General features: G+C 31.9%; 1 protein-coding gene across 3 annotated transcripts in view; it reads right to left on the bottom strand.

Moving 5' to 3' along the window:
- LOC130896664 (cAMP-dependent protein kinase catalytic subunit 3) overlaps window positions 1-17985 on the bottom strand; it is a 110968-nt gene that overhangs the window by 54654 nt on the left and 38329 nt on the right. The window contains exon 2 of one of the 3 annotated variants that reach the window (XM_057804912.1): window positions 705-1152. The exons of the other annotated variants lie outside the window; for them this stretch is intronic. The gene's annotated coding sequence lies outside the window, so the exon portion shown is untranslated. The remainder of the gene's footprint in view (window positions 1-704; window positions 1153-17985) is intronic. 3 annotated transcript variants of the gene reach the window in all.

The following is a 17985-nucleotide window of genomic DNA, read 5'->3' as shown; positions in this document are numbered from 1 at the left end:
TCTCAGTAGTCTAATAACAATATTACTACTTGCTCCTATGTTAGGTACGCTATCTTGCCTTTTTGATACATCATTTTCTTGCCCTGTATATATTTCAAAGTCGTATGTGTGGCCAGAAACACCACTTAGGACAAAAAATTTAAAACCCCATTTGTGAGGCTTCATGGGAATATATTGCAATAAAAAATGCCTAGCTTTAGTTGCTCATCGACAGATATATTTCACAAGGCAGTTTCTGAAAATTTCTTTCATAAGTGGCCTTATTATTTTATGCATCCTATCATGACTTTTGTCTTCTTTGCAAAAAGAAGTATTATCGTTAAAGTGCAAGAATTGCCTAATTCTTTCAAACTGGCGAACTGGCATGTCTATCAATTATCTTTTGGTAGCCAATTTTTTCAGACCAATACTTGCGAATATTCGATATTGTAACTATGGACATGTAAAAACATATACCAATAAATTTTCTTATCTCATCCGCTGTTAAATTTGCAGGTTTATTGGCATGTTGTCGAAATGAATAGAGGTTACTTTGAACAACAATATTGTCAATAATGTTATAGGTAAAAAAAACTTAAAGAAAGAATAAGGTGTTGAAAGATCCAATATATCTGTTGGTAAAGTGGTAGATCCTCTAGTAATTCATCAGGAAAAATAATGTTTTCTTTAATCCAGACAAGATTTTTCGGTACATTTATACGCACGTTTTGTTGTAAATTTCCATCTTTGTTGTTACTTGAGCTTGTTGATTCAGCAGTAGGAGTAATAACGCGCTTAAAACGAACGGCTCTTCTCGGGGTGTTATTTTGTGAATTGCCTAAATCTGCTAGCGGACTGTCAATTGGTTTAGAGTTGAAACTTTGAGCGCAGTTATTTGAAGTCAAGACTGTAGTATTGTTTACTTCCAAAGTTTCTAGTAGGATGTTATCAGCTTCAAAGAGTATTGGTAAATTTTCAATAATAAAGTCACTCTCGTCTCTATTTTCTTGAGCATTGTAGGTATCCTGTGCCTTGAAGTTATCTGTAGTAAAATCAGGAATATATTCCATTTCTTCATCTAGAAGATCTTCATCATTTTAACAACCATCTACGCTTATGTCGCTCAAATTATCAGCCAGATCTTGAATTTCTCTGTCTGAAAGCGTTTTCTTTCTATAATAAAAAGAAATTAGTTACTCATGCACATTGTTGCATATATGCTACATATTTTTATGACCAGCAAAAAATTCGTTTTTTATGCCATAATTTGCAAATACAACAACAATACAAATAAGTCACCTTTGTGAGCTACTTTTCACTTCCGTAAACTATAAAGTGTTTTATAAATATCGAAAATCGTAAAAGATTCCACTAGCAGCGCGCATAATAACACCACGTACCGACGGTGAGACAAAACTGCTTACCGTCAACGAGGTCATTCAAATCTAAACCTTATTGCGCGATTCATTACGGCGTATAATAATACGTAGCAATAATGAAACATTGAGCGCGAAAGAATATAAGAATTTGGGCAACGTTAAGGTTGTTTTTAAATTATGTTGCAATTATGCAACACGGTGCAGTGAAGGATTAAATAATGTCTAACTGTACGTGCAAAATGCGGTAGAGCACTATCTTGTTGGTAGTAAATAAATCTCATTTGGATGATTAACATCAGGAAAAAGTTTTTAGATGAACCTCACCATTAACTGTGACCTTGTAAAAATAAGGGACAATAATGTTATTGTTAATGATACCACCTCAAACGTTCACTTTTTTGGGAAATCCAGTGAAGATTTTCTCTGTTCCAATATCTACAGTTCTGTTTGTTAACCGGTCCGTTTAAATGAACGTCGCTTCATCCGAAAGAGCTATTTTGTTTATGAACTGCAAATATGCGTTCATTCTGTCCATCATCAATTCACAGAATTGTCTTGTCTTCTATCAGGATCCTCTTCATTTAACTCCTGAACCAACTGAACTTTGTAAGGGTGGTATTTTTCTTTATGCATAACTCTTAAAATAGATGATTTGATTACATAATTGTCGGCGGCAAGTTCTCAAGTTCTTTTATGCGGATTTTCCTCAATCTCGAGAAGTACATCTAACTTTTTTCATCAGTAAATTGAACATTTCCACCTGGTTATTGAATTTTTACATGTCCAATATCACGAAACTTTTATTAATTTTTATTAACTGTAGACTGCGAAACGTATTGTGCAGAGTATATATTAATTAAAAATTTCACAAACCTCCTTTTGAGTACTTGTTTTATTACCACAACCAATCATAATTAAATGTCTATTCTTTGAGTTTCGGACAAATAATTAAATTTAATACGCACACAAATAATAATACTGACGTCTTTTAGTAACTATAAATACCTAAATGACAGCAGCCTACTAGATTCATATCAATTGTTTATTTGGCTGTTTGACTAATATTATAGTATATTCAAAGATTATTTCCTGATGTTTAGTAGAACAGATACGAAAATATCTGATTATTTATAAAGTATATTTTAATAGACCAGACAATATTACTGTTTTAAAAGCTAGATAATGGAAGAAATTAACAAAATAACCCCTTAGGTCAAAGGAAATGTAGTGCATTGAAAAATACATTCTATATATTATGCGACATAATTATCTTTATTCTGCGTGATGGAAACATTATCAAAATTTTACATTTTAAAAATTTTCGCAGTTATGATTGCAGCAAATTTTAAAAACTTCATATAGCTGAACAGAGGACTAAAATCCCTTTTCAACAAGGTTCCTTTCTCATTTAAAATTTTCAGAGGGGTGCCAGAGGGGGATAATATATTTATACTGTAAATTGTCAATTTGAGAATAAAAATCGACCTGTTTCAGGCTTTTTTCACATAGTACATAATAACGCCAAAATTGAATTTATTCCCTATATATGAACCGCATTGTATACATTTGCTAAACAGTAAAAAATTGTTTATTTTAAACTCATTCTCAGTCTGACCAAGTACGCGTACTATGTATGTATAAATTGAATCATAACGTTCACTTAAATCATAATCTTACCCCCTAAGAGTGTGATATTGGATTGATTAGAGGAGGCTCCGAATGTGCATGACGTACTATTATCGATTTTTAGACGTCCGAACATTATGATTGTAATTAACCTAACTAACCAATAGACAGTAAGCAATGATACAGAGCATGACTAAAATTTTGAAAACAGTGATGTTCTCATATTAATTCAGGTTCTACCAATTGACAATGTCGAGTATACAGAACACCGAACGAAAAGTTTGGGTAGTTATTTATACTACTATTTTACTACAAGGAAAAGAATAATATGATTCTTTTGGAGTGACAGTCGTATATATTCATTCATATTGAAACAAAAAATCTTATTTGCTATTTAATGTAATCACTATTTTCAATGCCAAAGTAATCCAAAGTAAATTTTGGGTATAGGTAGATCAAATAATAATAACAGCGTTCTCAAACAGCGAAAAAAATGTATGTACTGAAAGATGATTGGGTTAAATTTCGATTGACTTTACGCCAAAAACTTGAGTGAAAATGCAACCACAGCTGTGGGTGATTTTAAACTCAATATTTCACACACTCTGACATACTCAATAGTTTAAGTACACACGAAACAGCCATTAATTTAAGTGAAGTTTAAAATAAATATGATACGTCTTCTGAATAGTAAACATGATATAATGCGTTTCTTAAATTAAATTTAATAGAATATTGGCCTGTGTGGTGTTACGATTTCACAAAATGTGTTTTTTCGTAGACAGCGCCGACTCGACCCGTTAACAAAACTTTCCATAGTAAAATAACATCAGCGATATCGTTTGTGTTGTTATCAAACAGAGTTGAAAAGTAGGTGAGTTCTTTTTATTTTCAGTTTATATAAACAATATGGACATGTGTTGAAAGTTGTATCTTCCAGCGAGGTTTGACCCAAATAAATTTCAAAATTACATGTGAAAACAGATGAGAAAATATTAGAACAAGCTGAAAATATCTTTATAAAACTATAATTTTTATGTATTTGTTTTAGTAAACTAACACTGAACTGTTTGGTGAGGGCAATTATCACTGGTCGAGTTAGTTTCGCAAGATGTATGTTTGAATTGTCTTTTTTTGTTAGTTTCATTATATTGTTGTCGAAAATGGCGTAAAATTTAACCTAAGTATAGTAATCTTAACTTAACTGCAATAATATGACAAAGTACCAATTCCTACAACTTCGCCAGTCTCCATACAGTCCCGCCATAAACTATCGTCGTCATTACTCGTTGTGAATTCAGTTGAATTTACTATCTTACACTTACACTGCGCAAACCAACGTCTGAGGGATACTAGTGCGTAGATTCAAGTGACAAAAAATGAGAAAAGCATGTATATTTTATTCCACCGCGTTACAGACCTAAAATTCCTTTTGCAAGTTTTGCGGCATTCCTGAACACTTGGCAATTTGGACTTTTGGCCAGGTTTCTAGTGCATCTTGCTCACTGTGGAAAGGGGTGGTCCAAGCAGTTGATATGAGAATTCGAATTAGGAACGTGGTTGCTGCAGTTACATCTGACATTTTAAGAGATCTTAGTCTATCAGCGTAGAGTTATACTCCATAATACAGAAAATGGTGCCCAATTTAAACAACTGTTGTAATTTATTTTTTTTTATTCGTTTAATTTATTCAATATCTGATAAATTGAATTACTTTTTGCGTTATTACTTAAATACGAGATATAAACGTTTGTCACTAATTATATTGATTAATTGGTAATTCAAGTATAACCTAAAATCCAGGATTATTGTGGATGAATATAATCGTAGTGTTGTGAAATTTTGGTGACAGCTATTTGAAAACATTTTGAATCCAGCGATATAGATATTTTCCTTATTAACAAATCGCCATTAAAAATTTCATATTTTCGTAGATGAAAATAAATATTAAAATTTTGTTCCCAAGTAGATGTATTTTATTTGACATGTATAATAAATATATTGAACTTTATTAATAGGATCAGATTTTACATGGGTATTTTAAATCTAGATGAGTCATACTGTATAAAAACTATACGTTTATTCTTCAAAATGTATTAAATTAACAAACATGGGAAAATTTATCAAAATAGTTATTGTATTGTAAACTAACAACATAAAATAAACATTATTTTTGACGTAGTTTCACAATTAATCTGATGAATTTATGGATATATTATTGATGGTTCAAATATTATCATGCAATTGAATGAAAATTCGCATTCAAGGTCATGTGGAATAATTTTAGAATTATAGGTTTAAAATTGATTGCAAGATAACTTCTAGGAGTAACCTTCAATTGATGAAGAAAAGAGGAACTTATATACTTGATTGGGCTGTAACACTTTATTTTGAACATAAAATATACTATAAGCCTACCTGACTCGTCCCTACGTTTAGTTTTGCTGAAATGCCGTAGTATTTTTGCTTCCGACAAGTTAGGTTGTTTCATGTTTTTAATTTCTTCCACTTTCAAAAATTTTGTCATATGTTCATTTACGATATCTACATTAACATAGCAAATAACCTTGTTTTCCAAAAAAAACTTATTTAAATTCCCTCCAATCGCCCATCCTAACTTTGTTTTCCTTAAGATTGGCATATTTCGGCCTAATTGTATATTACCTACTCATAATAATGACCAAAACAAACCTATTAATAATTAATAAATCAACTTCGCCGCTTTCAATGAAATTATAATCCGCTAAATCAATTTCTGGAATATAAAATACAGTTGTATTAAAAGACGTCATTGGTAGTTTGGCCATTGGTTATAGTAGGCAAAACTAAACAATCGATATAGGTATCATAGTGATCAAAACATGATTTTATTGTAATATTTATCAGTTTGTTTACGTTTTCCACCGACTTCTTTAACCCGACATCACCCAGGTGGGGTGTGACATATCCCAACACATATCAACGTTATTTCAATCTGAATGAACGCACGTTTTATTGGTTGCCTATAGCTTCCTAAAACACTTCACTCTGTGAGTTTCTTGAGCGAATTCAGTCAAAAGAGCGACAATGCAGTAAAGAACTCTGGGATGTGAGAAATTCCGCCTGTCTTAAAGATAAACATTTATTCTTGGGAAATCCCACCTGTGTTATAAAGAGATACATTTTTTATAAGAGGTGAATGTAAATTTTGGTATAAATAGTGATAATTTTCAATTGCAATTATTTTCGTAGTACCTATTTCATTACGAAAAAGAGCAAGAGCGGCTTATGGCACTCTAGAACGAAGAAATTGATGACGATGGAGAGTTTATGGACTCAGATGATGATGAAGAGGTGGATCACCTTAGTGTTCACAGTTATCATTCCGATAGTGAATGTGAAGACAATATAACAGAATACGATGGTCAGAGAAGTACAAATGCGTTTTATTTGTGCAAGGACAATAAAACAAAATGGAATAAACATCATGCTAATAACAAAGTCAGAACCAAATCAGAAAATATAATTTCACAATTACCAGAGCCCAAATCCTGTGCCAAAAACAAGAAAACTGCATTATACTGCTAGCTTCTCTTTTTTGATTCAATGGTTATTGAAAGTATCACCAATTGTACAGTGTAATACGCCAAAAAGCCACAGCTTATAAAGAGAAGTACTATTGCAGCGAAACCAATATTATTGAAATGAAGGCATTGTTTGGTATTATTTATCTCGCTGGTGTTTATAGAAGTGGCCATCGCCATCTGCGAGATCTCTTGCGAACAAATGGAACCGGGATTGATATTTTCCGACCAGTTATGGCTTTCAATAGATTTTCATTTCTTCTTCTATACCTGCGTTTTGATAACGTTGAAAATATACAAGCAAGACTTCAAGTGGATAAACTTGCCGCTATAAGGGCAGTGTTTGACAAATTTGTTTCAAACTGTCAAGAAGCAAATATACCAGGAGAATATATGACAATTGATGAGAAATTGGAATCTTTCCAGAGGCGTTGTTCATTTCGCCAGTACATTCTGAATAAGCCCGCCAAGTATGGAATCAAAATCCAGGCATTGGTAGACGCTCGCTCATCTTATATCTACAATATGGAAGTATATGTTGGAACTCAGCCTAACGGTGTATATCAAGTAAGCAATAAACCTATCGACATAGTACAAAGACTTGTAGCACCAATTTCTGGGAGTCATCGCAATATTACTTTTGATAATTGGTACACCTCTTATGAACTAGTAAATACGTTGCGTGAGACATATGGTTTGACTTCAGTGGGAACTCTCAAAAAGAACAAAACACAAATTCCATTAGCCTTTTTGCAGATAAAGAGCAGGAAACCAAAATCATCAATGTTTGGTTTCCAAAAACATAATACCATAGTTTCTCACGTCCCAAAGAAAGGTAAAAATATGATCTTACTCTCCTCCCTTCATCTCGATGACACAATCGATAAATCCTCTAGTGACAAAAATCTACCAGAAATCATCAGTTTCTATAATTTCAAGAAGGGAGGAGTGGATACAGTGGATGAATTATCAGGAAGTTATAGTGTAGCGCGTAACTGCAGACGGTGGCCGCTAAGAATGTTTTTCGCTCTAATGGATTCAGCTGGAATAAATTCCCAAATAATATACGTAGTAAATACTAATGATATTTCCAAGAAACGACGGATATTCCTTGAAGAACTGGGACTTGCACTAGTTCAACCAACTTTGCAAGCAAGAAAAAATAATCCGCGAATGTCGAAAGATCTACGTCTCAAGATTTTCGGTATATTAGGGAAAACGGAACCTCCACCAGGTAAAAAACAAAACATCAGACAAGGAAGATGTCAAGAATGTCCCAGAAGTAAAGACAAAAAATCGAATTACACTTGTGACACATGCGGAAGATTTATTTGTTTGAATTACCTACACTTCTTTTGCGAAAGCTGCTGCAATAAAATGAATGAATAACTTTTTTTGTTGATATGCCACATATTACTTTTCTAACTGATAACTTGAACATCTGCTTTATTAGTTTTCCATAAAGTCCTACAGAATTGAATGTTTCTAATTATGGGGTATATCAGATCCCATCTGGGTGATAATGTGCAGTTTCGCAGCATCGACCTGGATGATGCAGGGTTAAGTAAAAAGTTCGCCGGTTCTGCTTGTATACCTAGTTAGACACATTTTCTCGATAATAAAATGATTTTGTGAACCACTATCTAATAAGGCTCCGCAATTTAAATACTCATCATTAATATTTTTTATTTTTACTTCTGCCGTTGAAAGTAATGGCTGATTTTGTATAGAATTACCTACCGCATATTTAACCAATGAAACTTTAGCTTCATTCTCGTTTAAGATAGGCGCTGTGCCAGAACCGTTGCTATGAGGAATGTTGCCGGTTGTTTCGGTAGAACTCGAATCTATTCCACTATTTTTTGGATTTTGGATTTTTGGTATTTTGAACATTTTTTGCTCTACATTTCCACAAAATGGGATTTGGCTTTAAATAACTGATGCACAATTTCAACTCTCTCAATTTTGCCCACCGTTCTGATAATGATAATTTTAAAAATTGTTCATAATTATACATTGTATGTGTGTCTTTACATAGAATGCATTTTCTATGTTGATTTATGTTTTCGATGGATGTTAAAAAAGATGTAGAAACCTTTCTATTTGACATTCGATTGTTTACCTTCTCAGTTGATAGTTTCTCCAAGAGATCTCACTTATTTTTTATAAAGGTTTCTCTATCTTTAAGGATTGCCTTTTTTCTGCACATTTATATGACTCTCGTTTAGTAAATATGTCAAATTTAGAAATCAAAATGTAAATGATTAATCTATCCCAGGTATCTACCTCCTCACCTAATGCCTAAAGGGCTAAAATACTATTGGAGGTTTGTTCATGTTAATGACGTAATGCTGAGGCGGATTCTGACGTTACCGGAGGGGATTCAAAAATATCTTTGTTATAGCTATTTATGATTAAACTCTAATTTTCGTAGCGCTCTACCAACTTATTCCATGCAATGGTATAGTTATTAGACGTTACTCTTAGCGATTTAAGTATTTTAAGCCCTTCTGGGACTAGCGTTTGTCGCAAATTATAAAAAATTCATAATCTATTGAACTAGTTTTTGTCTACCAACCCTAAAACAGTATTGACCGTTAAATTTGGGCAACTGAATAGAAGGTAGCTTTACTGTATCATATGTTTGTCGATTAGAATTATTTGTTACTTAACCAACCTTGTAGCGTCCGATTGAAGATCGACTTCGTTATAATATGTATCTGTTACTGATTTAATATTTACAATAACTCATAATAATTATCTTCAAACTGTTCAATCTCGTTATTTTCCGCATATCGCAATATTGTCTCGAAATTTTCTAACCTTTTCTCCAGATTTTTTGTAATTGGATCTGTGATATTAGTTTTTTCTATTATATCGAAATTTGAATGAAATAAGGAATAAACAATATGATTAATGTAAGGAACGAACTCACTTTTGGTGGAAACAACACATTGTCTTGACCCTAATAATTGATATGAGTTCCCGCCTTTATGTATCTTCTTTAACCTCAATTTTTAATCGATTCACTTCTTCATTGGGATTTTTATGTTTGAAGAGTAACCACAATTCGATCGATTGGACCTAAATATGTAGGGGTACATTTTAATTGATTAAGAGGAACTTATATACTTGGACTGTAACACTTTTGAACATAAAATATAATTCTCCTGTACGACATCCTACTTCGCTGATCATTTGTGGTAAACTAAATATTTATTTTTAAGCGTTGTTGTCACTTTTATAAACAATGTTCTATATACACCAACAAACATAATAGGTATAACAATTTGTGAGATAAAATTCATGTTTATGTCTGAGGTATTAATTATATAAATTGTAGAACTTTGAACCCTTTGAACTGAACCTAAATACATTTTCACAACATAGGAAGATATTAATTCTAAAAATAAATCGTCCATACATAATCTTGTAATTTTGTAGTAGTTATGACAGCAGCAATCTGCTCGAAATACTAATAAAATCTAAAATATAGCGTTTTTGTTCTAGTTCCTAGAATCAACGCTTTTACTGAAAATAAATCCGATCATCTGTTTAATTTTTTGTTAGTATTAATAGTAATTACTACACCTAACACAACTCAAAGAGCTGTTAAATGATGTACAATGTGGATATACATGCACTCATAATATAAGTTTGGATTAGTTCAAGAAAATTCATATATGAATTTTTGTGAATAGTTCTGGTCTACTTTATTTTTATTGTAAAACTCATTCTTTATTATGCTATTCTTTGGAAATCTCTAACGCAAATTTAAACTTTTGTCGTTTTCCTCTGTTAATGTTGTTCACAAAATATGTTTTTTCGTACACAGAGCCGACCTGACCCGTTACCAAATCTTTACATACCAAAATAACATCAGCGATATCGTTTGTTGTTATCAGAGTTGAATAGTAGGTGAGATCTTTTTATTATTAGTTTATATAAACAATATAGAAATGTGTTAAAAGTTATATCTTCCAGCGAGGTTTGACCCAAATAAATTTCAAAATCCCATGTAAAAACAGACAATAATAACAAACTTTATCAAACTACAATTTTTATGTATTGGTTCTAGCACAATAATTCTCGCAAAAATAACTATCTTCATAGCGATTTCTGGGGAGCATGGGCGTCTCCAATAAGTCTTACTGAATTGTTTTGTGAGGGCAATTATCCACTGGTCGAGTTAGTTTCGCCAGATGTATGTTTGAATAGTATTTTTTAGTTAACAATAGTTGTCAAAAATGGCATCAAATTTAACCAGAATAGTCTCTTTAGTACGACTAACATCTATTAATTTAATTTTGTGCAGCAATATGACAAAGTACCAAGTCTAAGTCTTACACCTTCGCCAGTCTCCGTACAGTCCCGACATAACTCTAAAATTGAAAATGCTGTCAAAAGGACACCGGTTTGATAACATACAGACGGTTGATTCTAATGCGACGAATGTCATGTAGAGAACTGACTTCCAGAACTTCTTTGAGAAATAGAAACACGTAAGATCGTGTTTTTCAGTCAAATGAAAACTACTTTGAATCATGTCACTCCCCGAATGTAAAGAACAAACACAACGCGGGGATGCAGGAAGGCTTGATACTTTTATACTCGTATACAAGAGAACGAATTTCTTGTCTTCACTCAACACTACCACAGTATTACATGTTTTCTCTTAAATAGCCTGATAATAATCAATTTTCAAATGTTTCATTTGTTCCATACATTCACAAACTTGTATGATTTCAATCGATTTAGATTGAGATGATAATTATAGAATGAAAACGTCCACAAACATAATCATTTTTTGCATTTATTCTATGTATTTTTTTATAAATTGTTTGATTTATCCATTAACTTATATTTTAGTTATTAAATTGATGCTAAAAGAGTGATAGGAAACAATGTGAATAGGAAGTACGTTCAATTTCACACATCAATAATTGTGATTATTCTAATGAATAGTAGCAATTTTTCTCGGTTTTCACAAAATACTAACAATGATATTGTCGTTGATTTGCGATAGAGGAAAAAGTTTAAAGTGAACGTAAATAATTTCCTGTTAAACACTTCGAAAGTTGACGAAGGTCAACCACAGTTAAATACGAGGGAAGCAAAACAATTGTACCTAGTTACTTGCAGGTTTTTACTCGGGTGCAAAGATCTTGCTTGCTATAAATTATAATTGAATAAGTTCATATTTAATTGATTCATTTTAATTTTTATTTCCATTTTCATTGCTGTAGTATTTGGTAGTAATACTCAGAAAGCCTAGCTTTTTTCGTTTTCTTCTGATAAATTAAGCGAATCCTCTTTTAATAGTCAACGTAAAATTAGTTGATATTGCTATTAAGTGGATGATGCTGTGTACCAAGAAAGTCTTTTTAGGAATATGATTTTGTTTATGTTCAAAGTGATTACCTCCTACATCAATGCACCTTTGTAACTCACGTTTACACAACTTAAAAGCTTGAAGCCACTGATCTTTTGGAATGCGCTCAAAAAATACCAATAATGACTCATGACTGTTATTTCCAAGTACAAATTAAATTGTCTGCTATGCAGTGTATGACGATGCTTACTGATGCGACATTGATCAGCAAATATTGACTGACTTAAGATCTGCAGGTAAACATTTTTGTGTATCTGTTTGTTTTAGAAAGAATATGATGTTTACCATTAATAACATTTCTAACGTTTCATGTTACTCGCTTTGCCTTTTGGAACTTCTTTAAAATTATATGCTTAACCTTCTCAATATTTCCAAAAGTAACTGAAAAGAAGAGCCCACCAGTACAAGCTATACACCAGTTAATAAAGATTTTTCATGGTTCAAAATTATCAATTGATTTAAAACTTCTTTCTAAAAAGGGATATGATACTCACGTTTAAATTGAGATCTAACGAAAAAGACATATTTTGGAATTACAAATAAGTTAATGAGAACTCCATACGAATAGAACTATATTTGCATTGTATATATTGGGTAATGCCGCCAATGATGACAATAAAGTTAAAAAAATGAGTAATATTCTAAAATGTTGGGGCTCACTGATAGGTAGTTTTCGTAAGGGTCTTTCTAAAAATTGTGTAGAGAGAATTAATTTTCTTGATAACATAACGTCACAAAAGTATTTTAACTCAGTATATAGAAAATAGATACGATGGATTATCCCCTGACCCATTCATAAATAACTATAACTATAAATAACACATTATTGATCAATACGTCACATAGTCTTAGAGAGTCACATCACAAAATGAGTTGGGCCAAGCAACGCTTGGTGATTGAAAACTTGCGTTTAAATGAGTTGACTTCGGCGCAAATTCAAAGATTTGGTGTATAGATTAGGAGAATCTATATACCTTAACTAGTAAAATTCTGATGTCCTGCATTTGAATGAGGTAGACAGACGTGTTCAGAGGAAGAAGCAGGTGGAGCACCTATAATCGGCACCACGCAAGAAAATAGTAAGTCCATGGTATCGTGTGAGTGACTTGGACAATTGTATCGCAATTGATTGTAGTATTTTAGCATATCAACCTAAGTGAAAGTCTTATTAATTCATTCAGTTTTCACTGCAATATACATTATTGCCCCTCGTAATAAGATCAATGAACGGTGCGGTGGTCGAGATTGCTAAAAGTGAATTGTTAAAGCTCTGTTTGCCATTCTCTTATCTATCTTTGTAACAAATTGGTATTTATGTATATCGTGATTGTTAATCGATCGTAATCAGTTACTTTCTCATTAGTTTCGATATTGATGAATAAAATTATTAATTTTCCATTAGTAACGATGATAACATAACAGATAAATACGAGTATCACCTGTTATGTGTCTCTGGGTCTTTAGAATAAGCAAACTTAAGCACATGTCTAAATGTTTCCGGTAGTTCACTTTGTACACTCATAGATTTTTCTGTAATAATATGAACCTCCAAGCTATTACACTTGATTACAGAGATTTCAGGGGCATGTCTTGGGCATGAAAATAAAACGGTTTCTACACTTTTGTGTCTGTTTATGTATTAAAAATTTGACAATTTGATATTTGTTATGGTGAAGAGTGTATTTAATTGATTTAATATAAATTTTCAATTCGTTAGCCTTTAAAAGTGTATAAGTCACGTATAAATTTTATGTGTGCTTTTGGATTCCACATAAGTTATACGTAGTTTCACATATAAAAATCAGACCAATGGAATTAGTTATGAAATAGCTTTGGAAAAATAACGACTTTTGAATAAATTCGCAAAAAACGTCGAAAATAAAAGAACGTGCTTATGACATCTAAAAAGTGGAAATGAAATAAAGATCATGTTTTAATAACTTTTTAAAAGAGGAAAATAAATATGTTTTTTTTAATTTACATAAATTTCCAAATCTGATGAAAATTTGAAAATATATAAACGGATTGTGACAGCACAAAGCATCGAAGGTTACTGTGAATTCAAAAATAATGTTTTTCTGCAACCATCAAAAAATGTTGACATTTTTGTACTATTTTCAGTTGCAAAAGCCATCAATTCCCTTACCGTACAAAAATTTGCTCGTTGCTTAGCAACACCTTTAATCCTAGGATTAAAAACGCTACTTTTAATCATAGGACTAAGAATAATTGCATTTGAGCTCTCTAATTTAAATTTGAAGAAACAAACATTGTCACTTACAAACTTAGTAAAGCAAACTACTTGGGCAACTATATATTTTCATCGTGTTCGGGATTCATACTCACAATTTTGCATTCACTCGGCTGCGCTGCGCTCCGCTTCGCATATCCAAATATTGCTCTTAAAAAAATATGCACTTTTAATCCTCATAATATAATATACTATTATTTTCCTCTTTTCTATTATCTATCAGCTGTCGATTTGAGATATGACACAGAAACACAATTCTTTATCGCCATTGATGACAGTGTTCTTCTAAAAAGTTTTTTTCAATATATTATTTTCTTATTTTTATTTTAGCGGAGGTTATGTTTAAATTACAAATTTAAAGTTATTTTGTTAAAATTTATAAAGGCCGAACTCTGATTGGAGCCGAAGGAATGAACTATGAAAACCCCCTACTTCAACATCTTGTCTATCGAGTGTATCAGCCCCCAATCCAAGACAACTTACTTAAATTTTATTACATGTTAGTTACGTAGGAGTAACAGAGTTATAGACTGGTAACAGAGATGTCATTATGGAACTGTTAGGAGCTATAAGTCGTTATTGGTATGTCTGTATATAATACAGCAATCAATACTATTTTATAATCATCTAATAAATGAAGCATTTTGTTCTGAGTAATACTACAGTGCATCGCTATGGTTCTGTTATGGTACTGTTAAAAACTAACGATATGATAAAAGAAAGCGCAAACTAAATTAGCTCCTTTTAGTTTCTTTCTTTGCAAGAGAATTTATTGAGTAATATACGTCCAACGACGAGTTAAAAATATCTGTATATGGCAAAATACTTATAGTAAAATCATGAAAATTTCTACATTTGGGTCTTTTTAACTAAAATATTTTCAAAGATGGCTTTAAATTATTATTATATTTTTTTAACAAGTTTTAATTTTTTATGTATACTTTCAGTAGGCTTTGATGACACTTATTTTACTGTCATTAGGCAATTGTTGATCGAAAAATGTTAAAATGGCTCGTTCTCAATTTAATAACGAATATTATGTAAATTTGCTTTTAATACAAGGTGAATGTGACAACGTTGTTACAAGAACATGTGCTTTATTTGCTGAAAGATATCCAGATAGACCACGACCAAACACGCACACTGTTATAAGAATCCTTAACAATTTGAAGATATACGGTTCATTTAAAGCAAAACTTAATCGAATTAAACCAGTTATTGACAATAATAACGCCGAAATTAATGTTGTTGCTTATTTTACTGCTTATACAGAAGCATCAATACGTGTTGCCGTAAGAGATCTTGGAGTAAGCAAATCGTCGATTCACCGTATTTAACGAAATCATAAAACGCATCCCTATTCTTACAATTTGTGTCAAAATTTAAAATCAACCGATTTTATTAAATGAGTAGAGTTTGGTGAATTTTTGATAATAAGGAAGACGAAGATTTTTTAAAAAACAATTAAACAAACTTTTTTTTATTCATGACGGTGCTCCTGCTCACAATTCAATCGTCATAAATACATTTTTAGAAGAGCAATTTGAATTTTTTATTTCTTAGTGCTTGTATCATCGGGTCAAAATAAGGGTCTGCAACGCCCAAATTTTTTACAAAAAATTTATAACTCAAAAAGTATGCATTTTTCGAAAAAGGTTTTTGGAGGGTGTTTTATTTAAAATAACAAAGTTACAGAACCGGAAGTTGGCCATCTTTGAAAATATTTTTGTTAAAAAGACTGTATTCGAAAACCCAAACGTAAAAATTTTCATGATTTTGCCATATACAGATAGTTTTAAGTCGTTGTGGGACACCCTGTATAGAAATAAATATTAAAACACTAATTAGGGTATTTATAACCCTTACTGTAGCTCATGAAGGCCGCGGTACGTCTTTGCATGTCTTAATTTACATATATAATCAATATTGCCAACACAATAAATTGTTGTTGTGAACATTTCTATCTTACGAGTTTTTTTATATATTTATCGATTTGGGAATCATTCAACTGGACTTAGTTCGATGAATTAATGATTAAAGATGTCTGGTTTTCTTGTGTATATTGAAATTTCATTTCATTTGTATATTTGTTTAGTTATTTTTGTTTGTTTTTTAGTTTTTACAAGCTTTTGTCTACAAATTGTATTAATTTTTTGACAATAAAGCATTTCTCTCTCTGGGATATATGTATGTGATTCTTGTAAAAAAATGTTAATTGAAGCAGCCTCCTTCAGTAAGTTTAAAGATGAACTATCCAGCATTTATAAACATTTTGAAGTTCTAAAGAGTAGTTTTAATAAAGACGTTTTGGTAAATAGAGTCAAAAAACAAATGGAGGAATTTTACCAAAAACTAAATGAATCTCTCTTATATTTTAAAGACCACCTGCAAACAATGGTGGACAATAAAGTTCATGAACTGCGTGTTGTAATAAAAAATTGTAATTCTACCCCTGTCAATATGAAATTCTTATTCAACGGCCTTAAAAAATTCTAATTCAAATGTTATTATGATCAAACTCAAGGATTCAGCTTAGATCAACTCTAAAACTCGATCGGATATGTTGCTACAAATGAATCCTCTTGACGAAGGTTTTAGCTTAGCAAAAATTAAGAATCTACGAGATGATGGCGTTGTCGTTGGGTGCACAACTTTTTCAAACAAATGACAAATTATCTGGCAATTATGATATCGAGACTCGAAAATCCTCTAAAACGGATCTCTGGACTGACGGAGAAGCACGGACATGATAGCTTAATTAGTTTTCTAATACAGCAAAATCGAAGCGTTATCTCGAAGAATTTCTATTATTGATATAATAAGCATATGTCTTCTGAAAAAAAATGATAAGATCCTTCAAGCAAAGTTATCTCTGGATGTTAACTCCCACAAGAAGGCTACGCAAGAAGGTATTCACAATGCCAAGAGATAAACTCGAAAAATTTGAATCTGATATGTTTGGTATCAAATAGGAATTACAACCAGATTTGAATGGTCCTGTAGAATCTAGCGGAGGTTCTTCTTATGACCAAACACAACCTTTCAACTTTCCACCTAAAAAAACCGGTTCACCATCTGCTATCAAAATGTTCGGGGCATGAATACTAAACTTCTTGGTGTTCGAAATGCTTCTATAGACTGTTCCTTTGATTTAATCGCTACTAGTGAAACATGGTTGAACCCCTCTGTATCTGAATCTGAACGTTTTACCGAATATTCAGGTCAGATCATCAATTTGAATCAACTAATACCAAAAGAGGTTTGTTTGCACTGAGAAAGCACTACACTGCGAACTCTTTCGTCCTGTGGGATATAACTAACGATCTTCCTATCGTTGATATTATTGGAATCAAGACTGTTTTGTCGGGAAAGGTTTGGTATTTTGTGTTAATATATTTTCCCCCAAATTTGAGTTCAGATGTATACAATAAATTTCATACTACTCTCACAAACTGTATACACTTGTTGAATGATAATGGTATTGTTATGATTGGTGATTTTAATATTCCCCAATACTACAGGATGCATGATGACTTAACCAATGATAATAGGTTTATGACTTCCTTAAACAACTTCACAAAACTTCTTAATGTTACACGATTAAAAGTTATGAACTCTCACAATTGTACTCTTGATTTAGTTTTCAGTCAGAATCAACTTTCAGTAAGTAGATGCGTTGATCCGTTAACTCATGTGGATGGATTTCACCCCTCTCTTGACATCATTATCATGCTAAAAAATGCAAAAGAGCCATTCCATCACCAGTGAATTGGAGGTACAACTTTCGAAAGGCTA

Source organism: Diorhabda carinulata, chromosome 7 (assembly GCF_026250575.1).
Source record: "Diorhabda carinulata isolate Delta chromosome 7, icDioCari1.1, whole genome shotgun sequence".
Lineage (NCBI taxonomy): Eukaryota > Metazoa > Arthropoda > Insecta > Coleoptera > Chrysomelidae > Diorhabda > Diorhabda carinulata.
Note: the sequence above shows the minus strand (reverse complement) of the source record. Positions and strands in the feature narration are given on the sequence as shown.